This window comes from Protopterus annectens, chromosome 2.part1 (assembly GCF_019279795.1).
Source record: "Protopterus annectens isolate FY-2018-M chromosome 2.part1, PAN1.0, whole genome shotgun sequence".
Lineage (NCBI taxonomy): Eukaryota > Metazoa > Chordata > Ceratodontiformes > Protopteridae > Protopterus > Protopterus annectens.
Window position 1 is genome coordinate 1,432,373,880 of NC_056729.1, and position 27,569 is coordinate 1,432,401,448.

Sequence of the window (27,569 nt, forward strand, 5' to 3'; positions counted from 1 at the left end):
AAATGTTCTTTTATTAAAAAAATTTGGGAAGACATTGGAAATTTCCTTCACGCTGTTCTTAGTGATTCGTTATATTATCAGAATCTTTGATTTTTTTGAATATAAATGATTCCATTATAATGAATAACAAAAATAACAAAAATAAATATCTTCTTTGGACAATTTTGGCAGTAGCCAAAAAATGCATCACAAGAAGATGGATGTCACCCTCCATTCCAACTGTTGAAGACTTCATGATTCTACTGGATGAAGTAGCATCAATAGAAATAAAAGTAAAAGAACTAAGAATTTATCTTAGAAAATGGATTAATAATCCTTGGGAAATTGTTTTCTCACTTATTAAGACAATGAATCCAGACACAACTACATCTAATTGATCAATCTAGAAGCAAGAACTATTTGAATATTGTATAACCTCTTTTATTTGTTTACATTTTTTGCTATTCCCATGTTTTCTGCCTGAGGTCTTTGTAAATTTTGTACATAGTTTATGATTATTTGTCATCAAATTGTAATGTATTCTGTTTTCTAAATTGTTATTGAAAAATCAAATAAAAAATTTGAGCAAAAAAAAAAAACAAACAAAAAAAAAAAAACCAGAAAAGAACCTTGAAAAGTGAAAACCATGCTACTCAGAGGACATATATGGACCTGTGGTAAAATAAACTTGTAATGAGGCTAGAACATTAAAAATCTTTCTTTGGTAAGAAACTGGACAGGTATTATAAGTCAACACAAGTTGGTTCTCATGACATATTTCATACTACAGCCACATACCTCATTAGGTGCACACCTGTCATTGTGCGTATTACTGATACCTCATTAGTCACACACCTGTCTTTGTGCATGTTACTGCAGTGATAGGAGCTAGGTTTGTCCTGGCAGAGAAAATACAAAATCAGCACTGTAGTTTTGTCTTTGATTTCCTTGTAACAAAACCTTATTCATAGGTTCATAGGTAGGTAATAGGCTATTGGCCCTAGGGTCAATATAAGCCTAGCCAAAAAGGTACCCTGGCTTTCACTACCCAAGAAAATTATTTTCCTGTGCCCCTGTCAAGCAAAGCCACAAAGGTGATCCCTGGGGTGAATTTCCTATTTCCCATCCAATCATCAAGATTTTTCTTGAAGAGTGCTAATGAGGAGCTTTGTTTGATATAGACAGGAAGTTTGTTCCAGAGTATGGGAAGTCTCTGGGACAGGAATCTATCCCTCCAGCATGTTCTGTTTATTGTGGTGACAAGGTTTAGGTCCCTAGAGCATGTAGCTTGGAGGGATTGGGATTTCTTTAAGTGGAGCATGTCCAACAGCTCCAGGTTTGACATAGCTTTGTATGTTAGGCAGAGATCACCTCTGAGTAGGCGATATGTGACAGAGTAAAGCTGGAGTTTTCTCTGCGTAGGGCATCTGTTTGAGGCCAGTAATCCTCTTTGTGAGGTATTTCTGCAGCCTTTCCAGTTGTTGTAGATGTCTTGTGAGGTACATACTAAAAGGGGTGTTGTACTCTATAATGGGTCTAATGAGTGACAAGTAGAAGGGAACAATGACCTCTTTTTTCCTGGATGAGAAAACTTTTCTGATGAGGTGTGCCATGTCGAAGGATTTCCTGACTACTGTGGCGATGTGATTATCAAAGGAGAGACTACTGTCCACCTGTGTCCCAAGGTCTCTTATCACACTTTTGGTGTTAGGTAGACTACCACTTATGTGGTAGCTCATGGGTACAGAGTTTTTACCAAAGGGGGATGACAATGCACTTTTTGGCATTGAGCTTGAGGCCATGAATTTGACACCAGGCATCTGCCTCAGTGAGTCCCTTTTGTGGGATGTCCACATCGTTAGGAGTTTTGATTATGGCTCCTATTTTGCAGCCATCTGTGAACTCCATTAGCCAAAGACCTTCTGTGTTAGCCTGCACTTCAGAAAAGTAGATACCAAACAGGAGAGGACCCACGACTGAACCCTGTGGTACTCCATTTGTCACTGGTATGAATTTGGATTTGGAGTCTGCTACTTTCACAGTGTGGGTTCTGTCAGTGAGCCAGTTGGCAACCCATCTTGTGATTAATACCTAGTTTAGTGAGTTTATCTATAATTCCAGAGTGGGAGATGGTGTCAAAAGCATGGCGAGATCTAGATAGGCTATGTGAACCACCTTACCCTCATCTACGGCTTTGGTGACTGCTTCAAAGAAGTATATCAGGTTTAGGAGACATGATCTGCCTTTTACAAAGCTGAACTGGGTGGGGTCCAGAGTTTGGAGATTACCAATGTCTTTGTTTACAAGTTCCATAGCCTTGCAGACCAGGCTCGTTAGGCTAATGGGGTGGTAGTTCCTGGGATCCATGGTGGATCCCCCTTTGTGGAATGGGATAACCATCACTGTGTGCCATTCAGTGGGCACAAAGCCTGAGGTGAGGCTATGATTGAACATGGTGCTTAGGTGGGGTGCCAGTTCATTCTGTAGTTCATGTAGAACGCAGCCTGGGATGTTGTCATGTCCCATGGATGCTGTGTTCTTGGTTTTGGAGAGTATGGTTTTTACCTGTGCAGCCATGATTACATGCACTTTGCATTCTTCCGGTATAGAGATGGGCCCTTTAGGGGTTGAGAGGGGGATAAAGGTAGCACTGAACCTATCTGCCAAGATGTTGGCAATATCAGTTGGTTCTGTATATTTAGTGCCATTGTGCTGTAACTCAGAGCAAATCTGAGTGTTGCCATTGAGATTCTTGACATAGCTATAGAATGCTTTGTGGTTGTCTTTAGAAACAGTGGCGATTTTGTTTTTGTAACTAGCTTTGGAGGATTTTATGAGGGATCTCAGCTTCTTACTGGGGCTGACCAGGGAGTTCCTCCAATCATGGGATTTTACTCTTTTTTTGCAGCAGGTTCTTTCTTCTGTTGTAGAGTTTGTTTATGGCAGGGGACCACCAGATTGGCTTTCTCTTTTTGGAGGATAGTATCTTGGTTCTGTTAGGGATAGTATGATCCATGCACTCATGTAAGTGCTTATAAAGTGCTTTGTGTAGGATTCAGTAGTTGTACCTATATTGTCCGTCTGCATGGGTGTCGTGAGATTTGCCACTTCTGTCTTAAGAAGCATGAAATTGGCTTTGGAGAATTTTTTTTACAGCAGTTTCTCTAATGGCGGGTGTGGGTGGGATGTGGATGTCTAGGGTGATTTGCTTGTAGTAGGATCTGACCAACAAGAAATTGACCTCTGGTGTGGAACATGTCACCCATGTTGGTAATGACCAGGTGGTTTGGTCAATTACGCCACGGTGACACACACACATATATTAACAGATACATATGTGTACCTGTATATGTATATGTATATATATATATATATATATATATATATATATATATATATATATATATATATGTGTGTGTGTGTGTGTGTGTGTGTGTGTGTGTGTGTGTATATATAGATATATATATATATATATATATATATATATATATATATATATATATACGTATATATATATATATATGTATATATATATATATATATATATATATATATATATTTATACATATACACATTAGTATATATATATATATATATATATATATATATATATATATATATATATGAATGATCCGTACTGTTTATCGATTGGCCATTTCACCGAAAGTGAAACGACCAAGCACACTTTCGTGAAAGTGCTTATCACCGAAAAAGCACATTCGTAAAAGTGTGCTTAAATAAGGATAAAAATGTGGAGGGATGGCTGTTGTTGAGATCATAGCACAGTGGGGATAAGGGAATATTCCCTTTTCCCCACTGTAGTATGATCTCGGAGTGAGAATATAAAAGTAGGGGAGGTTGGGCTTGCCCTCTGCGTAAACATGAGTACTGTGTTTTTTTTATTTTTTTTTATTTTGTTGTTTTCTAGTTTTTTTAACACACTTTAGTGAAAGTGCTTTTTTGGTGGAAACCACTTTCGCTAAAGTGTGTTCGCCCGATATGATTTCGGTTGATTGAGCTTTCGCTCAATAGTACGAGATCCATATATATATATATATATATATATATATATATATATATATATATATATATATATATATATATATATATATATATGAATATATATATGCCTAAGTATGTATATATGTCTAAGTATATATATTTATATATGTCTGTACACGCGCGCGCACACACACACACACACACACACACACATACATATATATATATATATATATATATATAGACATACGAAGGCCATTCAGCACAGGACCATCAACAGAAAAATTTGGATGACCACACTTAGAGGGATTAAACACAAACCTTGACTCATATGTATCACATGGATCCACTATGTCTGTATAAAAATAAAAGGGTGCAAGCCGTAAAGATTTGGTTTCACTCTGCTGAACTGTAACATCTGTACAAGGAAGCCTGGAAAGGTGGAAAAAGCACTTGACATCAACACAACATAAAGACAAATATTCTGAGAGTTGTTCTGTACCTTTAGATCAAACAGTTATGCAGATAAGACACCTTTCATGTATCTTATTTATTTCTTTTATTTTATTTATTTCCAGTTTGATGACTGGGGTTGTCCACTGGGCTCAGAGAACCCATTTTCAGTGGAGGCCGGGGAGAAAAGCTCCATGTTACAAAGTTTAGATACAGATACAATATAGAAAAGAAGAACAATTTACAATTATGTTTCATGTTAGAGAGCAGGTGTAATTTTTTAGGTACATGTTACCTTTAGATGCAGAGACAATATTATTAACGAACAATTTAGTTACATTTCATGTTAGAGAGCAGGTGTAAGCATCTTAGCATCTACAAGTGCATAAATTGTGAATCCTGATGAATAACAATGAATCTGCAAGTCAAGCTCCACTCGAGTAATCCTGCACATGCGGCCTGAACATGGTCTGTGACATGAATAGAACTTGTTAGCAGGACAGATTTGTGCCCCAGAGACTCCCCCATCTATGGAATAGACTTTCACTCCACATCAAGCAGAGTACCTCTTTACCCCTTTTTAAGAGCAACCTGGATAACTGGATGAGAAATAGAAAATACATCCCTGGGATTCCACCCGTGTCCCTGCTGGACAGGGGCATTAGATGCTGATTTGTCTATACATGGGCTAACCCTTGGCTAGGCTTATAAGGGCCTCAGGGCCAATAGTCTAGTAACTTCTTATGATCCTATGATCTGGCTTTAAGTACAGAACAGGGCAAGCTGAGCTTACAGATATCATGCTGAGATCACGACTCCTCAGTGTAACTTCAACTGACTGTTCAACAGCAGATGAAGATGAAGGTCTGATGCTTATGCATGGGTACCCTAAGTTAAAGCCATCTACAGATGAGGTAGGAGAAGTATCATTGACAAAACCAGGTATCAGACTTAAGATATACATTAATAGGCATATGGTCACAAAGCAGTTGCATCGAAGCATGGCCAAATCAAAAGAAAATAGCTCACACCAAAGTTACATCCATATCTGTGCAATCTCTATGCCACCAGACAAGAAATTTTAGCCACATTCAGCAGAGTGAGACATGAGGCATTATCATAATCTTTCTACATGAGGAGATCTTGTGTTGTAACATAATGGAATTAATACAGATCACATGTGATATCAGTACCATGCTCTAACATCAGACTACCAATTTCTGCTTGCCTTACATGTGTACCATTCATTCAGTTCAGACTGGAAACAAGGGGATAAGAGATTGCATTATGAAGTATTACTTATGCAATTTGGCTGTACATACTAACTCTGTTAACATATCCCTTCTAACAACACTACTTCTCTATAAGTAGTTACACTCCTAGCTGCAACTCTCACCACAGAAGTATTACTAACTATGCACTACTTTGCCTAAGTGATTCTTCCTACTTAATTTCCTAACTAATGTTATCTTCCTCCACATATATAATTTCAACCATATATTTGTCTATCAAAACACAAAATCATGCACAGGGTACCAATGGCAGCAGAGACTCGATAGTTCGAAATGTAACTCAGCACAAATCCACTTGAAATCCACTGGAAAACAATCCACAAGAAGAAAAAAGTAATATAATAGCAATTTATTTGTACCCCCATAGTGCCTTTTTTAGGCAAGGTTCAAATTCTAAACCTACCACCCTAGAAAACAAAAATGGGAAGAAACTGAGGGTAATGCTGCTCAATGCCAGAAGTCTAAATCTCAAAATGCACGCACTCGAGGCCCTTCTCAGTATGGAGAATATCGATGTCTGTGCTGTAACTGAAACCTGGTTCAAGGCTCCTGAGAGCACCCCGGCACTATTAGGTTTTACCTCATATCATGTGTTCCGGCCCCAAAACCCGGACCACACCACAAAAGGAGGGGGTGTATCCATATTCATAAAGGATACCCACACCTCCAGGTTGGTGGCAACGCACGAAGCTTCGGAAACCATCCAGGTGCAACTAACCATAGGCAAAACTGCTCTACAAATTGTAGCATGCTACAGGCCACCCTCTCAAACTCAGGAACCCCACACAGCCTTCCTGAAGACACTGGAGGGTATAAATGTATCTCCAAACACCATCATATTGGGTGACTTCAACTACCCGAATATAGACTGGGAACACTACTCAAGCCCTAACTTTCCAGCCCAACGGTTCCTGGAGTTCATAAATTCAAATGCCATGGAACAGCTAGTCACTGTTCCCATGAGAGGAGAAAATATACTAGATCTCATTGTCACAAACATGGGGACAAAATGCTCCACACCGAAGTATATCCCTCATTGGTGAGATCTGATCATAAACTAATCTCACTGGAAATCCACATCCCACCCCCACCCCAAACAAAAAAGACCATAGTGAAGAACTTCTCTAAAGCAAACTTCACACTACTCAATACTGGTGTGGTATCCTTCAAGGCCCCTGAGCCAGAGGAAACCACAACCCAAGCTCTGGAAGCCCTTACAAATGCCTTCTATGAACACCTCCAGGACTGCATGGATCAGGCAATCCCAAATAAAACCAAGACTCTTTCCACAAAGGGCAAACATCCAGTCTGGTGGACCCCAGCCATTAACAAACTTTACAATAAGAGGAGAAAGCTATTACATGATAGAACAAAATCCATAAAAGGGAAGTCACCCCTGATCATTATTAGTAAAAAAATACGAGCACTCATAAAATCAACTAAGGCCAATTTTGAGAGAAAAATTGCCATGGATTCAAAGGACAATCATAAGGCCTTTTTCAGCTATGTTAGGAACCTGGGTGGAAACTCCCAGATATGCTCAGAATTAGTCCAAAATGATACAAAAATCACTGAACCCACAGACATTGCCAACATACTGGCAGACAGGTTCAGTGCAAACTTCACCCCCCTCTCACCCCCAAAAGGAGAGATAACTATCCCAGCCGAGTGTAGCCTCCCAGACATCTCAAATGTGCAGGTGAAAGCTGCTCTCTCTAAAGCTAAAAACACAGCATCAATGGGACCGGATGGTGTCCCCGGCTGTGTGCTACACGAGCTAAATGAGGAATTAAACCCGCACATAAGGCAGCTGTTTAATCTCAGCCTTACCACAGGATACGTGCCCAAGGAGTGGCGTACGGCAACTGTGGTCCCACTCCACAAAGGCGGCGCCTCTACGGACCCTGGTAATTACTGCCCCATAAGCTTAACAAGTCTAGTCTGCAAAGCTATGGAGAGGATTATAATGGAGCTCATAAACAAAGATATAGGGGACTTGCAGACATTGGACCCGACCCAGTTTGGCTTTGTCAAGGGAAGATCATGCCTTTTGAACTTGGTCGACTTCTTCGAAACAGTCACCAAGGCCATTGATGAGGGAAAGGCAGTCCATACAGCCTACCTTGACCTTGCAAAGGCTTTCGACACAATACCCCACTCGGGTATTGTAGAAAAACTTACCAGCTTAAATGTAAACCCATATGTCACAAGATGGGTTGCAAACTGGCTTAAGGACAGAACCCACAGGGTTAGATTTGCTGGCGCTGTGTCAGACTCCAAGCCAGTCACAGGTGGTGTCCCACAGGGCTTGGTCCTTGGCCCCCTATTGTTTGGCATCTACTTCTCAGAAGTACAGGCCAACATGGGAGGACTTTGGCTGACAAAGTTTGCAGACGACTGCAAACTGGGCGCCATAGTGGAAAGTGCATCGGACACGGATATCCTTCAGAAGGGACTCACGGAAACAGATAGCTGGTGCCAGAGCCATGGCCTGAAGTTAAACGCCAAAAAATGTATAGTCATACCCTTCGGGAAAAACAAGGTAACCCCAAGCTACCATATAGGTGGCAATCCACTAAGCACAGAAGAGGTTATCAGGGACCTGAGGACCCAGGTTGACAGTGGCCTTTCTTTTGACACTCACATTGCTAAAGTCATTAGAAAGACCTTCTACATTGCCCACCTGATCATGAAGGGATTCACATCCAGATCTAGTGAGGTCATTGTTCCCCTGTACTCTTCACTTATCAGACCAATGATCGAGTACAATGCCCCATTCGGGATGTATCTCACCCGACATCTGCAGCAATTGGAGAGACCCCAAAAGTTCCTCACCAAAAGGATAAAGGGACTCCAAAATCTGTCATATGCTGCCAGATTGAAGAAACTCCAGCTCTATTCAGTCGCATACCGTCTGCTCAGAGGTGACATGTGCCTGACATACAAGGCCATGTCCAACCCGAATTAATGGACATGCTCCACCTCAAAAATCCAAATCCACCAAAACCACTAGAGCAAGCGACTTAAACCTTAGCACGGCTATAAATAGGACGTGCTGGAGGGATAGATTTATCACTCAGAGACTCCCTATGCTGTGGAATAAAATCCCGGTCCATGTGAGGCAGAGCACCTCGCTGACTCTGTTCAAGAGAAATCTAGACCTGTGGATGGGAGATCGTAGGTTTACCCCGGGAATCATATCTGTGTCACTGCTGGACAGAGGCACAACAAACTAATGGGCACAGTATTTTTTCATATAAGGGGTGGCGTAAGCCACAAAAATTTGGGCTAGGCTTATAAATGCCTTAGGGCAGATAGCCTAGTATAAACCTATGAACCTATGAACCTATGAACAAGTTAGCACTTTCACCCGAAGGCTTCTTCAGACTTACAAAGACCTCCATTACAATTACTGTTTAAATAATCAGTATTAAAACATGATTGGTCAAAGCACTTAACCTCATTAAAATAAATAATTAATTAATCAGTCAAGGCAACAAATATTCATCATCCTAGATTGATTTAACAGATAACATCAAACACTAATAAAATATGATGTAATATGAATCATTGCTTTAAATCTTGTATTATTATAAAGAATAAAAATATATAAAAAACACACAGCATTGAGTATTCACTAGATAGAAATATGCTAAAATAGGTCCAGAATGGCACCTGGCCTCATTCTCTTATTATATCTACGTATAAATAACATTTGTGTGTGATGAATAGCAGTATATAAAAAAAATATTAAATAAACTACATGAACTGTAAAAGTCGTCACATACATATAACTGATACTACATGCACATATATAAATGTAAATAAACAATAAAAGCACTAATGACAGAAGTCTCATTTCTTGGGTCTAAAACATCTCTTTTTCCGTAGTACAAGTCTAATTTGTACCTTATCATTAAGGCCTGGGGGTTTATCAGCTTTACATCTTATGATCCATCTCATCTCACATTCCAAGGTGTGATTCACCAAATCCCCCCCTCTCTTGTTCTCTAATACCTCCTGAATGACACAAAACACAAAAGAGTGTTGTTGCCCTGATATTTTACTATGTTTAGCCAGGGCATTAAAATCTGAGCCTATTCGTATATGATATAGGTGTTCCCTGATTCTCTCTTTAAGGGTCCTGTTGGTTTTCCCTATATAAAAAGAGGGACATGCCAAGCCCCTAGCTAAATATACCACATTTTTGCTCAGACAGTTGATCCCTGTGCTAAAAGAAAATTCATGACCATTAGTGGGGTGTAAAAAAGTCATTCTAATATCTATACAACTACATTGGTTGCACTTGCCACAAGGTATTGTATTGTGGTCAAAACCACATCGCTTGACTCCATTCATAGACACCCTTCGCTGACATAACATATTTCTAAGGTTAGATTTATTTTTATATACAACCAATGGTTCTGAACCTATAACCTTATTGATGTCATTGTCCAACTTAAGTACTTCCCAATGTTTAAACAAAAATCCCTTTATGTGTTCTGCATCTTTAGTAAAAAATAAAGGAGCCCTGACTACTGCTGGTGCTGTTGATGGTATAAAAGATTCCATTCCACAATTATCCGAAAAATATGGTCTAGCTCTTGTGGATCTAAGACCACACACTTCTATAGTCATCCTATCAAATGCATCCTCATTATAGCCTCTCTTGAGAAACATTGTTTTCAGCCTGGCTAATTCCTCTGTATAACCATCGTCACTAGGATTCAGCCTGGACGCCCTCATAATTTGTCCTTTCATGACATTATTGAATACATATCTGGGGTGCATACTGTGCCTGTGTAGTAAGGCATTCCTATAACATAATTTTTGATGTATCGATGTATTTAAAAGGCCACAGGGAAGTCTTACAATACTCACATCAAGGAAAGAAATAGCATCCCTAGAGTAATTCAATGTAAACTTTAAAAAACTCGTGGAGTTATTAATCTCCTCAGCAAACACCAACAGACTATTAACATCACCAAGCCAAATTAAAAAGAGGTAGTCCACAAACCTCTTATAGAATCCACTTTCCCACAAAAACAATCTAATGTAAAGAGAAAATTCTCTTCCCAATGGGCCATTACTATGTTGGCGTAGCTATTGGCACAAGATGTGCCCATAGCTACGCCATCATTTTGTAAATACAACTCCTCTCCAAACATAAACACGTTATTGCATAGGATAGTTTCCAAGAACAGAGCTATCAAATCTATTTTCTTATCAACAAAGACAGATTTAGACCGTAAATATTGCTGTAAATATGAGATACCTAGGTCATTAGGTATGACAGTGAATAAACTCACTACATCAAAAGTAACCAAAAAATATTCCCTTTTAGCATACAAACCTTTCATATAATCATACAGTTCAAGCAACAACTGTTTGCTATCTCATAGGATGAATGGATTAGCATCAACCAATGGTCGAACATGATGTTCAATGTAAATGGACATTGGTTCCGTTAACCATCCCTGCCCTGCGACAATTGGTCTCATGGGGGGGTTTTCTGCCGACTTATGCACTTTGGGAAGGCCCTGTATAATTGGTATACGTGGGTTATTCACTTTCATATATTTGTATAAATCTAATGTGATGTCCTCACTTAAAAGCAGGTCATCCAACATATCATATACCATAAATACTTTATGTGTTACTCTATCCATACTAATCTTCTGATAAAAATTACTCTCACCCAGGAGCGCCCTCATGCTTGCAACATAATCAGATTGATCCATCACCACTATGGGTCCCCCCTTGTCTGCCGGCCTAATAATTATCGTTGGATCCATCTTAAGTGAGTTCAATGCTTGTCTCTGATGAAAATTTAAATTCTGTTTGTATCTAAACTTCTTTTTTTCCTCAAAATACCCATGTATGTCATTCTCAACCAATATGGAGAAGGTATCTAACAGCGGATGTAACTGTGGTACATATAGACTATTAGGATGAAAGTGTACATTAGACATTCCGTCACTCTTTAACCCAAACTCTAGTTTCAATTGCAAGTTTCTTACAAACAATTTAACGTCAATGATGGAATCAACCAAATCAGTGTTACTAGTTGGTATAAAGTTTAAACCCTTATTCAACACTTGTTCTTCATATATACTCAAAACTCTCTGTGAGAGGTTAATAATCAGCGCATCACAGTTTTCTCCCACATCTTCTTCAGTGTGGGACCATGTTGCTTGCTCCCTGAGCCCTTCCTCTTGTGACGACCCCTGCTCATTGATCTCTGTCTCCCTACATGCTGGGATTGCGCTATGGGGAAAGGGGCATAATTAGAACTAGAAGCGGACGTGGTAGCAGATGAGGTGGGATTGTTGTTAATCGGTACTCTCCTCCTAACTACTGCTTCCATAGCTATGACCCTCCCCTCTGCATTAGTAGTAGCATTAGAGTACCCTCTATTCACAATCTCTCCTGCTAAACAATTATCCTTCTCACTAGCATTACACGCTACTAAGGTATCAGGTTGAATGCAGTTGTCGTTCATAGCGACTTCAGTATTATTCACAACATTAATTTCTGTTCTATCATTCTGACTGTCAGCATTAACCTGCGTATTTATTCTAGGAGCAGTATTAAACACAGTATTATTAACAGCGTTCACATTTCCATGTTGCCTAGGCCAAGTAAATACATTACAATTTTTAAAATCCTTAGCATCTCTAAGTATTTTACTTTTCTTTTGTTCTAAGAGACGCTTCTCAAATAAGGATACATTATCAAGAACTCTATCCAATCTAGTTTCAACAACATCTTTACTATATTTCGTTTTAATACTTTCATACAGTTCACTAACAGTTTTTCTTAAAATGTCCTCCTCCGGTGTATGAAAGTCAATAAAAAGTCTCATGTAGTTGTAACTCAGCTCTAAATTGAGCTGTTGCCACTTGAATAATAGTTCAGGAAACAAATTACCTGAGGTAGGCATTTTTAAGACCCGTAGACCACGCGGCATGAGGGAGCTCCTGGGTGAGAGTAATTTTTATCAGAAGATTAGTATGGATAGAGTAACACATAAAGTATTTATGGTATATGATATGTTGGATGACCTGCTTTTAGTGAGGACATCACATTAGATTTATACAAATATCTGAAAGTGAATAACCCACGTATACCAATTATACAGGGCCTTCCCAAAGTGCATAAGTCGGCAGAAACCCCCCCATGAGACCAATTGTCGCAGGGCAGGGATGGTTAACGGAACCAATGTCCATTTACATTGAACATCATGTTCAACCATTGGTTGATGCTAATCCATTCATCCTACGAGGTAGCAAACAGTTTTTGCTTGAACTGTATGATTATATGAAAGGTTTGGATGCTAAAAGGGAATATTTTTTGGTTACTTTTGATGTAGTGAGTTTATTCACTGTCATACCTAATGACCTAGGTATCTCATATTTACAGGAATATTTACAGTATAAATCTGTCTTTGTTGATAAGAAAATAGATTTGATAGCTCTGTTCTTGGAAACTATCCTATGCAATAACGTGTTTATGTTTGGAGAGGAGTTGTATTTACAAAATGATGGCGTAGCTATGGGCACATCTTGTGCCAATAGCTACGCCAACATAGTAATGGCCCATTGGGAAGAGAATTTTCTCTTTACATTAGATTGTTTTTTTGGGAAAGTGGGATTCTATAAGAGGTTTGTGGACGACCTCTTTTTAATTTGGCTTGGTGATGTTAATAGTCTGTTGGTGTTTGCTGAGGAGATTAATAACTCCACGAGTTTTTTAAAGTTTACATTGAATTACTCTAGGGATGCTATTTCTTTCCTTGATGTGAGTATTGTAAGACTTCCCTGTGGCCTTTTAAATACATCGATACATCGAAAATTATGTTATAGGAATGCCTTACTACACAGGCACAGTATGCACCCCAGATATGTATTCAGTAATGTCATGAAAGGACAAATTATGAGGGCGTCCAGGCTGAATCCTAGTGACGATGGTTATACAGAGGAATTAGCCAGGCTGAAAACAATGTTTCTCAAGAGAGGCTATAATGAGGATGCATTTGATAGGATGACTATAGAAGTGTGTGGACTTAGATCCACGAGAGCTAGACCATATTTTTCGGATAATTGTGGAATGGAATCTTTTATACCATCAACAGCACCAGCAGTAGTCAGGGCTCCTTTATTTTTTACTAAAGATGCAGAACACATAAAGGGATTTTTGTTTAAACATTGGGAAGTACTTAAGTTGGACAATGACATCAATAAGGTTATAGGTTCAGAACCATTGGTTGTATATAAAAATAAACCTAACCTTGGAAATATGTTATGTCAGCGAAGGGTGTCTATGAATGGAGTCAAGCGATGTGGTTTTGACCACAGTACAATACCTTGTGGCAAGTGCAACCAATGTAGTTGTATAGATATTAGAATGACTTTTTTACACCCCACTAATGGTCATGAATTTTTTTTTAGCACAGGGACCAACTGTCTGAGCAAAAATGTGGTATATTTAGCTAGGTGCTTGGCATGTCCCTCTTTTTATATAGGGAAAACCAACAGGACCCTTAAAGAGAGAATCAGGGAACACCTATATCATATACGAATAGGCTCAGATTTTAATGCCCTGGCTAAACATAGTAAAATATCAGGGCAACAACACTCTTTTGTGTTTTGTGTCATTCAGGAGGTATTAGAGAACAAGAGAGGGGGGGGGGGGATTTGGTGAATCACACCTTGGAATGTGAGATGAGATGGATCATAAGATGTAAAGCTGATAAACCCCCAGGCCTTAATGATAAGGTACAAATTAGACCTGTACTACGGTAAAATAGATGTTTTAGACCCAAGAAATGAGACTTCTGTTATTAGTGCTTTTATTGTTTATTTACATTTTTATATGTGTATGTAGTATCAGTTATATGTATGTGACGACTTTTACAGTTCATGTAGTTTATTTAATATATTTTTTTATACACTGCTACTCGTCACACACAAATGTTATTTATACATAGACGTAATAAGAGAATGAGGCCAGGTGTCATTCTGGACCTATTTTAGCATATTTCTATCTAGTGAATACTCAATACTGTGTTTTTTTATATTTTTATTCTTTATAATAATACAAGATTTAAAGCAATGATTCATATTACATCATATTTTATTAGTGTTTGATGTTATCTGTTAAATCAATCTAGGATGATGAATATTTGTTGCCTTGACTGATTAATTAATTATTTATTTTAATGAGGTTAAGTGCTTTGACCAATCATGTTTTAATACTGATTATTTAAACAGTAATTATAATGGAGGTCTTTGTAAGTCTGAAGAAGCCTTCGGGTGAAAGCGCTAACTTGTTTTCCAGTGGATTTCAAGTGGATTTGTGCTGAGTTACATTTCAAACTATTGAGTCTGTGCTGCCATTGGTACCCTGCGCATGATTTTGTGTTTTGTTTTACTTCATTTATTTGCTCTTGCTGCAGGGACCGAGCTCCATTGGCTTGGTGTTGTTTTGTGCTTAATATATTTGTCTATATTCAAGTGTTTAAAGTCTTGTTCTATTTGATACTATGTCTACATTTCTATATTGTAAATGTGTTAACACTCATTTTTTGTCTATAATTTGTATTACTTGATGTTATGATTTTGTATGTAAGCTTAGGCTGGAGCTTTTCTCCCTGGGCCTCCTCAGAAATGGCCACTGCCCCAGTTGGACCATCTTGGTAAACAAATGTAAAATAAATAAATAAAATAATAAATGAAAGGGTCTTCAACTTGGTATCAAAAGTGGTTAAAGCAAAGGTAATTAACTGATCTGCAGTCATTTTCTTTTGTTTTTTGCAACATAAACATTCATGACTGAAAACCTGTTGCTCAGTGGGAGAAATGAACTCTTTCTGTTACCACCTCTCACAACAACAAGTACTGCAGGACAATAGGGAACAGAGGGCTTTGGTCTTGCTTAGGAGGGATCTCTTTGCATGGAATCCATCTCAGGACTCATTTGTCTGGGACAACAAGTTTCCAGAGAGACAGAAATGGAGAATCTGACTTTCTGGGAGAGACAATAGAATGCCAGGTAGGGTAGTTGTACAAGGGCCATTACTTACTCATTATGACTTCCTTTTCTGTCCTTGGTTCAGCAGGGATTCCTGCATTCTTTTTGCAAACCTCTCTACCAATGTGTCTGCTTACCTGCATATTGCTTAGATGGCTTGTTTTCTTTTATTTCTTGATGCAACTGGAAAATGGAGCAAAATAACTGACAGAGAATGTTGAGTGGGAGGGTTAAACAAACCAGACAGATTCCCTGTACATCAACTTAACCTTCTTACATAATTCATAACTTTTGCAGCAGTGGGACCACAATCTCCATCCAAACGTCAGATTCAAAGTGCAATTTTAACTCCTCTGCAAGGTTTTGAAAATGAAGCCAGGCAAACATTTTCAACACAGTATCTGCTGGAGAAAGCAACATAAAATGATTCAAGGTGGTTACCTAACAGGATACCTGTCAGCCCAACTAGGCACTATCAATCAGTGTTGTGCTAGTTACAAAAGTAATGTTACTTTTACTAATTACTTTTCAGTGAAGGTAATATATTACTATTACTTATTACTTTTCTAAAAAAGTAATATATTACTACTACTAGTTACTAACTAAAGTATCGCATTACTTTTATATAAGTGTAGTTTATCAATTATAATAGTGAGATTTCCTCACACAAGTAAGCACATGCATATAACTGTATTGTTAAAGTTGTATACACAATGTTACAGTGATGATGAATAGCATTTAACAGTTGAAAAACTCTAGCAGAGTAGTGTTTATAGCTAGGTGGCACCATGGTGCAAATGTTAGCACTGTCCCCCTCACAGCAAGAGTTTCTCCAGTTCAATTCTTGGCTGTGGTGCCTTCTGTGCAAAGTCTGCATGCCCTCCCTGTGTTTGTGTGGGTTGCCTCTGGGTGCTCTGGTTTCCTCCCACATTCCTAAGACATGCTGCAGGTGGATTAGACATTCTAAATTGACACTAAGTGTGAGTGTGTGCATGTATGTGCCTCCTGAGGAAGGTTGGGCCCCTGGCTGGCAATTTAACACATTAAAACTCTACTGCCATTTGTTCTGCAGACTGATGATCCACCATGGTGACCCCATCAAAATGAGAAGAAGACGACTAGTCTTTATAGCTAGAGAGTCACAAATAATTATTAAACTAAACCATACACAGCCAGCAGCACAATACCTATAAAAACCTATCACATTTTGCCAATTTTCAACTACTCAAAATCAAAACCCCAAAAGAATTTTAAATAGAACATAACAAAAAAATTGTCAAGACAAAAGTTAGTTGATCATAGATCCATCCAAAGAGTCCTACTTGGTGCAGTGGGTTAAGGCATCGGGTGTTAAATTGATGAGTGCTGAGTTTGACTGTGATTGATGGTGGTTTTGAGAACCAATACTGTTGATTATATGGCAAGGTAAGGATATGATCTTTAGCAGACTAGAATTGTCCCACTGTTAGGGGGTGTTTTAGTGGGTGAGAGTCCCACAGTACCATGGCAGGGCTGGAGTCTGGTCATTATTAGCTTTCAACTACCTTGCAGTGCTAAAAAAAAATGAAGTAAATTTTGCTCCAGACTAATTCTAATAATCTATTATGAATGCTATATGCTATGAGTTGTGCCGAGATTATGCTGTAATTTTTGTATCCAAATTACCCCTTCAAAGTCTCTATTACCTCCTAACATATGATTACTATCCATACTATATAGGGCCCCCAGAAATCACTCTTTAGGGGGTGATATCGCCCACACTGAGAAAGAATAGTTGTGTTATATCTTACCATAACCATAGATGTCCTTTTGTTCTGTGTTGCAGTATTCTTTACATATGTGTTGTCTTCCGGCCTGTGACCTGACATCCAGCAAGTATACAAAAGCTTCTAGCCACTGCCAGTACATGTGACATTGCATGTATGGTCTGACAATATCAGCCATAAAACGGATGTCCGCACTTACTATCCTCAGAATAAAGAGTCCCTGTGAAGAACATCAGTCCTAGAGAAACAAATAAGTCATTAAAGGAAGGGCCAAGATGCAGGGATAAGGAGGCAGGATGTAATACTGCAACATAGAAAAGAAGGACATCTATGGTTATGGTAAGTGTGATGACTGGGGAAAGATGGGCAAAGGCTGCCAGCCTAGTCAAATAGGATTTGATATATAATTCTGTCAGTTGTGTAAATAAATGTAAAATGCAGGCTTGTGTTTTTAAATGAAAGAAAAACACTGTAAAATGTGAACTTCAAGATTGTTGCAACATTGCCCCTTGCTGTAAAGAAAAACTAAGTCAAGCCTTTCATATTTGTCTTTTGAAATTGAAATGATTTTATGACATTCTTTGATCTTTAAAGTTGGTTCCGGTCAGGCTGGCTGAAGACATTCTGTCTATTGTTTTAACTAAGGACTAATTGCTAGAGTGTATATGTGAAATGCCTTATAGTGTTGAATTCTCCTGTACAGATGTTAGCTTGCTAAATAATGTAAATGGAGTTTCTATTAGCCTGGGAACTCAGAGCAGGTGTCAAGATGATGCGATATGAATAGTGGGAAAAACCTAAGTGTCAAAAATGATGTAATCTGGGGAGGACTCAGAGACATGTTTGCTAGTGATGTTTTATAAGCTGTGTCTTAGAGAGAGATAGGGAGCATTTTTGATCTTGATATCCAACTTACCAGCACTCTGCTTATGCTCACATGTAAGATTCTAGCACTGTGATTTCTTGTAGGAATAATTAAAGCTAGTAAAGTTTAATTAGGTATTTTTCTTTGAAATCAGACCTGTCCTACTGTATTAATTTAAGTTTCTGTGTGATCTCTTAACTCTTAGATATCTCTGGTGTAGTAGTTTTGTCTTGTGTTTTAAATGTTTATTATTAAATATTTTTAAAACCTTCTACCTGTGACTGCTTTGTGTAGAGATGAGCTCTGGAATACATTGCATATTTATAGAGTTTACTGTCTAAGTCACTCCAAATTAAGCATTGAGACTGTTTAGTCATACTACCATTGGATATTAATATTGCACAGTAATAATTGGACACCTTTTTAAGGGCCTTTTAGTAGCTGATATTATTAACTGGGTGGTGGCAGTAATTACTACTGTATAGTCTGGGTAAAGGGGCACAGTTGGAGAATCTGTGTCAGCCTTTCTTAGGAGTGTCTGTGAAGTTGTAAAAATACTTATCTCAAAGTGTGTGTGTGTTGTGTCAGCTACTTGGCAGGGACATGAAGCACTGGTTGGACAGAGAGGCTACTGGAGATTTTAGCTTGCCCAGTTAGGCTGAGACCTGGACCCTATAGCTGTGCCAGTGTGGAGTCTGATTGGGGACCTGGTGAGCAAGGGAGCAACCAGCCCCAGACTGACTGTGATCTCTGTGTGCACTTAAGGGAAATTGTACTTTACTGCATGTATTAGTTATCCTTTCCTCTCTTCTATGAGACAACCTCCCTGGTGTTAGTGGTGAGGACTGAGGCTCCTTGATTGCTGGGCCAGGGCATGGTCATCACAGTAAGATGTAGCACAACTATCCTATGTCCTTCTATTTAGTGTTTTAGTATTCTTTACATATGGAAGAGTACCAAAGCTTAGTAGGAATATTGGGAGGAGGAAGGAGCAGAGGAAAAATGCTTTGAAGAAGTTTCCAAAAAGCCTTGGAGAATGGCTCAAACAAACACTGCCCTAGACCTAGAAACAGTGTCCAACTTGTAGTGCTTGATAAAGTTATGCACAGAAGACCAAGTAGCAGCCTCCAAAATAGAGTTAGTATCCAGGCCTTTAAAGAAAGCACCTGACAAAGCAACAGATCTAGTGGAGTGGGCTCTAGCAGGAGCTGCCAGAGACTTGCCATGAAAGAAATAACAAAACTCAGTAGTCTTCAAATTCCAAGAGGAAATAAACAGGTAAACCCAGAGCACTGGGAAGCCAAAAAGCTGATCAGATTTCCCGATATATTTAGTCTTGTCTAATCCTTTCACTGGAGGACTGAGGAGAAGGGGAAAAAGTTTGGTAACTGGATGGACTGGTTAAGAGAACTCTCATTTACCACTTTAGGCATAAAGGAAAGGTTGGTGTGCAAAGAGACTCTGTCCTTGTGAATAATCAGGAAAGGCAGAGATGCCATCAAAGCCTGAATCTCAGAAACTCTCCTAACCAAGGTCAAAGCAACCAGAAGCACAGTCTTCCAAGTGCAAAACTTTAGAGAAGCAGAAGCTAAAGGCTCAAAAGGGGCCCAAGTTAGCATCTCTAGGACATAAGATCCCAAGGTGGTGGTACTGGTTTCCTAGGAGGCTTAATATGTAGGACACCTTCAAGGAAAAGTTTTACCTCCAGTCTGGAAGCCAAAGAATGTGATAATATCACACAAGCAGAAACAACAGAATAATGGGATTTCACTGAAGAATATTAGAAGCCACTAATAAGCAGTTAACACAAGTAAGAACATACTGTAGGGATGTCCACAGAAAGCAGATCAAGACTTCATGAAAGGCACCAGATAGAAAATATTTTCCATTTGGAGATGTAAGATTTCCTAGTATTGGGTTTTCTGGCCTCCTGCAAAACCTGGAGCATGTCCTGTGAGAAAAGTGCCAAAAAGGGATCAAATGTTGATCACCCACAGGGTCATTTGCAATGTTGAGAGATGTGCATGAAGCAAGGATCCCTTGTCCTGTGTGAGCAGGTACAGCCAGCTAGGCAACCTGCAGTGATGCTCCCTGGCTAGTTGCAGAAGAAGAGGGAACCAATGCTGTCTTGGCCAAAAGAGAAAGTCACCAACAAGATTTTTGTTTGTCCTGCTGAATTTTCAGCAAGACTTTCTGAATGAGAGGGAAGGGGGGAAAGCATACAGAAACATCCCCTTCCATGAGAAGGAAAGGGCATCCACCTTCCAAGCCAGAGGATGTGGGACTCTGACACAAAATAAAGGAAGTTGCCTGTTTTGAGGGGAGGCAAAGAGGTCCATCTGTGGAGCACCCCACAGGTGAACCAGATCCAGGAATACATCCTTGTGAAGCATCCATTTGTGGGACTCTTACATGGAACTCCTTAATGTGTCTGTCACATTGTTCTGGGCTGAGGGTAATTAGATAGCATGAAGAGTAACCTTGTACTGAATTGCTAGTTTCTATGCCCTGAGAGCTAACCTGCAAAGAAAGAGAGATTTGGTACCTCCCCACCATTTGTTTATGTACCAGAAAATTGTGGTGTTCTCTGTTAAAACTTTCAGAGGACCTGACAGAAAGGCAGGATGAAACATCTGCAAAGCTAGGATCAGAGCTCTCATTTCTGTGATGTTGATGTGCTCCCTCTTTTGAGATGAAGACCACAGACCCTGAACCTTCTTTGATGCCAAGTTCACCCCCCCCCCCCAGCCTGTGTCTGAAGCATCTGTGAAAAGCTGTTGAGAAGGTTGGGGCAAGAGAAGAGGAAGATCAGGATTCAAAAATAGCTGATGAATCCACCAGAGGACCTCTGTTTTCAGGCAGAGAAGAATAGCAATGAGAAGCTCTAGAGGGTGTGCATGTTGAGACTAGAATGTCTTCAGGTACCACTGACATTTCCTCATGTGAACTTTGCAAAGGGCAGCATGGGAATCATAGAAGCCATGAATCTTAGGAAACGTACGATCTCTCGGGCTGAGATGCAAGGAAGAGACAGCAGGCTTTCCATGAAAGTAGTCCGAGTCTGAACCTTGTCTGTTAGAGGAAAACCATCATCTGATCTGTTTTGAACCTGCACCCCAGGAAAATGTGATCCTTTGATGGGGCCAGAGTGGATTTTCTGAAGTTTATAGTGAATCCCAAGCTTTGGAGGAGATGAATGGCCTGCTGAAGGTTTTGAGACAACTGCTCTGAATTGAGAGCAAGAAAGAGGAGGTCATCTAGAGAGGGATAAACTTGAATTCCCCTGGATCCCAAAGAAGGCAATGACAGGGCCAAGCACTTTGTGAATACTCTTGGGGAAGTGGAAAGACCAAAGGGCAAAGCACAGAACTAAAAGTGCAAAAAATCCACCGAAAAACATAAAAATTTCCTGTAAAGAGGATGAATAGGGATGTGTAGGTAAGGATCTTTGAGGTCCAAAGATTGCCATGAATGAATGGAGAGAAATCAGGGGAAAGAGTGCCTGAAGGGGACTGTATGTGGAAAGATGTCATCTCTAGAAAGGTGCGAGGTCTAGACTTGGTCTCAAAGGACCATTGTTTCTTGGGACCAGAAACATTCTGGAACAGAAACATCTGCCTCTCTGATCCAGAGGAACATTCTGGATGGTGCCTTGGAACGAAGTTGTGATAGGAGCTGTGGGAACAACACCAGCTAACTGGAGGGGGGCTGTAGAATCACCATGAAAGGAGGCAGAGTCTTCCAAGTCATGAAATATCCTTTTTGAATGATGGATAGGACCCAGGAGTCCTGAGTGATGTTTGCCCAGACTGGAAAAGAAAGGGAGAGGCAAAGAGACAGAGGAGTATGACCTGGAAGAGGATGGTGACTGTCACAGAGAGCTAGGCCTGGCCTGAAAGGGTTTCTGTGCTGGAGCAGCTGAGGCAGAAGATTTTGGCGATGGAGGTCTCCTAACTGACCTTTTCGACCTAGAAGCAGGGGTAGATGTAGAAGAGGAACAAGCAGGTCTCCTAACAAAGGAAGTTTTGGCAGGGAAGTTCCTATGAAATTTAGGTACAGGTGAAAAAAAATGTTTCAGATATTGGAGCTCCTTCCCTTTTTCTTGAAGAGTCTTAAATAAGTCTGCAGCTGCAGAACCAAAAAGTGCAGATTTGTCCAAAGGGGCATGAAGTAATTTTGCCTTAATATCCTCAGGAAGAGATTGTAGTCTGAGCCAAAAATGTCTCCTAAGCAGCAGCTCTGGAAGATGCCTCAGCAGCATCATAGCTGCACTTAATGGAATGACTGGCATCCTGTGAGGAAGCAGACACAAGAGATAGAACCTGAGTTTTAACCTCAGATTCTAGTAACTGAGCCAGAGCTTGAGAGGGCTGAGAAAGCAAGGCCATGGAATACCTAGATCTGTGAGTCTGGTAATTGGTAGCTGTGGTAGCTAAAATGGGTGAGGTATAGACCTTCCTACCCAATCTGTCAAGAATCTTACTTTCCTTATTAGATGGTAAAAGTTTGGCAGAAGGAAATAAACACAAAGACCTGTCAGAGACTATGGAAACTACCATAGTGTCCTCCAAATGACGTTTATAAAGAAACTTGCATTTATCTGGCACTTTATAAAATCTGTCTGGTCTGGTGGGAGCAGATGCCTGAGTGGAGTCTTAGAACTGGAGATGAAAGCATCCAAGTAAGCTGGAAGGACTGGAGGCACTGCAGAAGGAGAAGGAACCTCCATTTGCAAAAGATCATACTATCTCTTCTGTTTCTCAGAAATTTGGGAACAATCTCACTTAAAGAATTCTCTCATTTTATTAATAGTTTCTCCAAAACAAATATCTTCAAATGGAGAACCCCCTCCATTTGATTCCTCTTCAGGCATATTCCAAATGAGAGGCAGTTTGGGGGGAATATGCCAGGGAATCATCATCATCAGATGAATAGTCCTCTGAATCAGAGGGAAGAATCTGGGATCCAGCAGACTGTAGAACAGGGGAAGAAGTGAAGGCAGGTAAAGGAAGTGAGGTAGATGGCACTTCCTCTTCAAACTCAGCTCAGCTGAAGGACCCCTGGAACCCTCCATAATGTCTTTAGCCAGATGTTTTAACCACTGATTTTCTAAGTAAAGATTTAGAGCTGAAAGTTGGCTGCTCAATGTCTTAGGCACAAAAGCCTTACAAATAGAACAAGAGCGGTGTCGTGACTAGGCCCTAAACAGAAAAGGCAGAAGTCAACCTTTATGTGGAATCTGCCTTCCACACCTACACTTGTCCTTCTTGGATGACATGAACAATAACAAACGACAGTAGCAAAAACTCAAATCTCCAATGGTGCACTTAACTGAAGCTGAAGCTAGCAGCAACACAGGGAATCCAACTGCAAACTGTACATAGGAGTCAGCCTTCTGAATGGTGGCAAAAAGTTCTGAGTCTGGTTCATGTGGGCATCCCTTTTATGGCTGACGTTGTCAGACCATATGTGTGGCGTCCAACATACCGGCGGTGGCTTGAAGCTTTTGAATACTGGCTGGACATCGGGTTATAGGATGGAAGACAACCCATATGTAAAGAATACTGCAACATTGAATAGAAGTACACCCACTGGTTTAAGCAAAAGTAACTCAAATGTAATGCACATTTAAGTTACTTTTTGTTGTTTCTTTCGGCTTTTCCCGGTTAGGGCTCGCCACAGCGGAACTCCGGTCCGCTAATGATTGACAATTGATTTTTACGTACCGAGTTGCCAGCCCTGATGCACAGCCTTCAACGAAGGAATGCCCATTCACGCATGTCTCCACGCAGTAGATGCTCTAGCTGAGAATCGAACCGGACAGCGTCTTACTGTGAGACAACAACGCTACCGCAGCACCACCACCGTGGATACAATGCACATTTAAGTTACTAGTTACTAAAAAAGGTAACATATTACTATTACTAATTACTATTTTGAAAAAGAAACTAGTTGTATTATTAGGTACTAGAAATTGTAATATATTACAGTAATATATTACATATTGTAATATATTACAGTAATATATTACATATTGTAATATATTACTCCCATCACTGCTATCAATCTCAGGTACACAGCCCATGTGAAACTCACAAACACCCACAGTGCACCTTTGAACCAAGTAGCTTTGCCCATGTCAACACAATACACGGATGCAACACCTGTGGTGGACCACAACTGTTTTTGGTGTCAGCTCAGGGCACTGCATAGTCAGTCCATATAACAGGGTTGATCTCATCTCTGCTACGCTACATTCTTCTCTGTTACACCACCCATGCTAAACACACACACAGACACACGATGTACCATTGAACAATGGTGCTTTGCCCACCTCTCCTCAAAAAATACTGCAACAGATCTGGGTGGACCCAAGCTGAAGGTGATTCAGCTCTGGCCACCTAACAGTTGTTGCAACAATCCAGCTACACTGACACTGGATGATCCCTAGCTTCAGCTTCAGTTAAGTGCTCCGTTGGTGATTTGTGTTTTTGCTACTGCCATTTGTTATTGTTCATGTCATCCAAGAAGGACAAGTGTAGGTGTGGAAGGCAGATTCCACATAAAGATTGACCTCTGCCTTTTCTGTTTAGGGCCTAGTCACGACTACCGCTCTTGTTCTATTTGTCAGGCTTTTGTGCCTAAGACATTGAGCAGCAAACTTTCAGCTCGAAATCTTTACTTACCAGCTCAGCTCCATTGCTCATCCTTACACCATCCAACACACGCACACACACACACACACACACACACACACACACACACACACACACACACACACACACACACACACACACACACACACACACACACACACACACACACACACACACACACACACACACACACACACACACACACACACACACACACACACACACACACACACACACACACACTCTGTACCAGTGAATCATGATGCTTTGCCTACTTTTACACAAATCAACAATGCAGCAGCTGCATAACACCTCCACTGCTGTTATCAGCTCAGGGCATTCAACAACTGTCTCAGTAAGCACACTCCACTGACAGCAGAATCACCTCCCAGAAGTTGTGTGTCAAGTCTTTCTCTGATCAGTGATTATCTATTAAACAGTATATAATAAACAGACATACATACATTCACACATACACAGATGCAGAATAGAACAATCATACATACATCCACACCTACAGATATGCAGAATCGAACAGTCTATCACTTAACCCATGGCAATTTGCGCACCTTTTCTTCCAATTGTGATGTATTACATATGGACAATCACTGCTACTAAGGATCTCTACTCATTGTAACTGAATTCAGTTGGAACAAGCTCATTGCACTAGCTCACCCTGCTTCCTTATCAGGAATATGCTCTCACCCTGCTTCCTTATCAGGAATATGCTCTCACCCTGCTTCCTTATCAGGAATATGCTCTCACCCTGCTTCCTTATCAGGAATATGCTGTCAAAGAAGCTGGACTGTATCAATCTTGATTACAGCGCACAATAAAATACTCACACACCCACAGTTTTCCATTGCACCATGTTGCTTTGCCCACCTCTCATGAACACAATGAGTCCACAGCTGTGGCACACCCTAGTTGCTGCGGATGTCTGCTACAGGGACCTATCAGCTGTTTCATCTAGCACACAAAAGTGATACCAGATGCTTCCCAAAAAGGTAGGATGCCAGTCCAGCACATAACCATTATTAACTTTTATGCCAACACATACTAAATACACAAGTACACACACTTGTGCAATGCACTGGTAAACCATGCCTATTTCCTCACCTCTGTATACAGCACTGACTCAAATGATTATTCCAGCAGTGACTCATGGTTAGCCATTACTTTAGCATGAAAAAAACATGCTAGTTGTGTTCTTCATCCAACCTCTCCTCACAATACTGTGACATCCATGAGGAACCCAACATTTAATGAGTTCAATTTAGGATTGCCATCAGTTTCTGCAGCAAGCCCACTGGATGAGAACCATAAGCTCATCATGCATCTTTCAGTCCAATTCCGCATGATGGTTCACTGAGACAACTTCCAACCCAACTGCACAGAGAGCAACACATACAGACATACATGTTTACAGAAACACACAAACACAATCATTTAATTTATGTTAATATAACTTAGTCATTGATTTACTCTGTTCAGTTTCAAGTGTCTACCACTCACTGTAAGTACCAGCTTCACCAGTGTACTGAAGCTGGGTAACCACAACTGCTGCTGATGATGTACTGTTGTCAATTCATCTATATTGTCATGGTCTGTACTAAAACATCTACTATTGCACATTGTACACTTACATACCTCCATGCATATAAACCTTTGACAATATGCCTAATCACTTTCTGCATGAGCAGCACACATGCTCATCTCTACTGTCTCACTCACAGTTTCTGAAACAACAAATTGCACTCATGTCAGCACCCAGACCTTAATGAATCTAAATTTACAGCACAAAAAGAACAAGTGTAGCTACATTAGCCAGAAATATTACTGTAAATTATGGTCACTACACTAAGAATTTACTGCATGATTGGTCAATGATTATGCCTGTGCATCACAATGCCGACAACAGGTGACATCAGTGCCCTACCAGTCATCTGTTGTGCTATACATGACAGTAGATACGATGCTTTACTCTCCCAGACCATGGAGAAATGTGGCTGTCCAACCAAATTTCTGACACAGCAAAATGTTAAGGCCACCAAGGTAGTCCATTGTTCAGTTATAGGTTTACTTCTGTTTCGTTCTTGAAGTAGCTCCTCATCGGTCCATTTATCCAATGCTTGACTAATAGTACTGAAATCAGCTACCAACATCTCTTTCTCAAGATGTTTCTCATGAGTAGCATTTTCTCAATTAAACTCCATCATACTTTGAATCTCAACAAATGTTTCTGGGCTCATAGGTTCCTAAGGTGTTTTATAGTGTAATGACCACAAGGTCTTTTTAAAGCAAAGCCACGCATTTCAGATATGTGTCATGTTATGCTATCCTGTATAAGTGTAAGCAGGCACCTGTGCAGATCAACCATTTGCATAATGCCTGTGTCCAATAGACATGCAGATGCCAAACCAGGAATCCATTCCCTTCTACCACTCCAGCTGCCATTGTTACACTTGCAATGGGTTATGGAGGAACTCTGCTTCACATGGGTGGGAGGGCTGTTCTAGCAAAT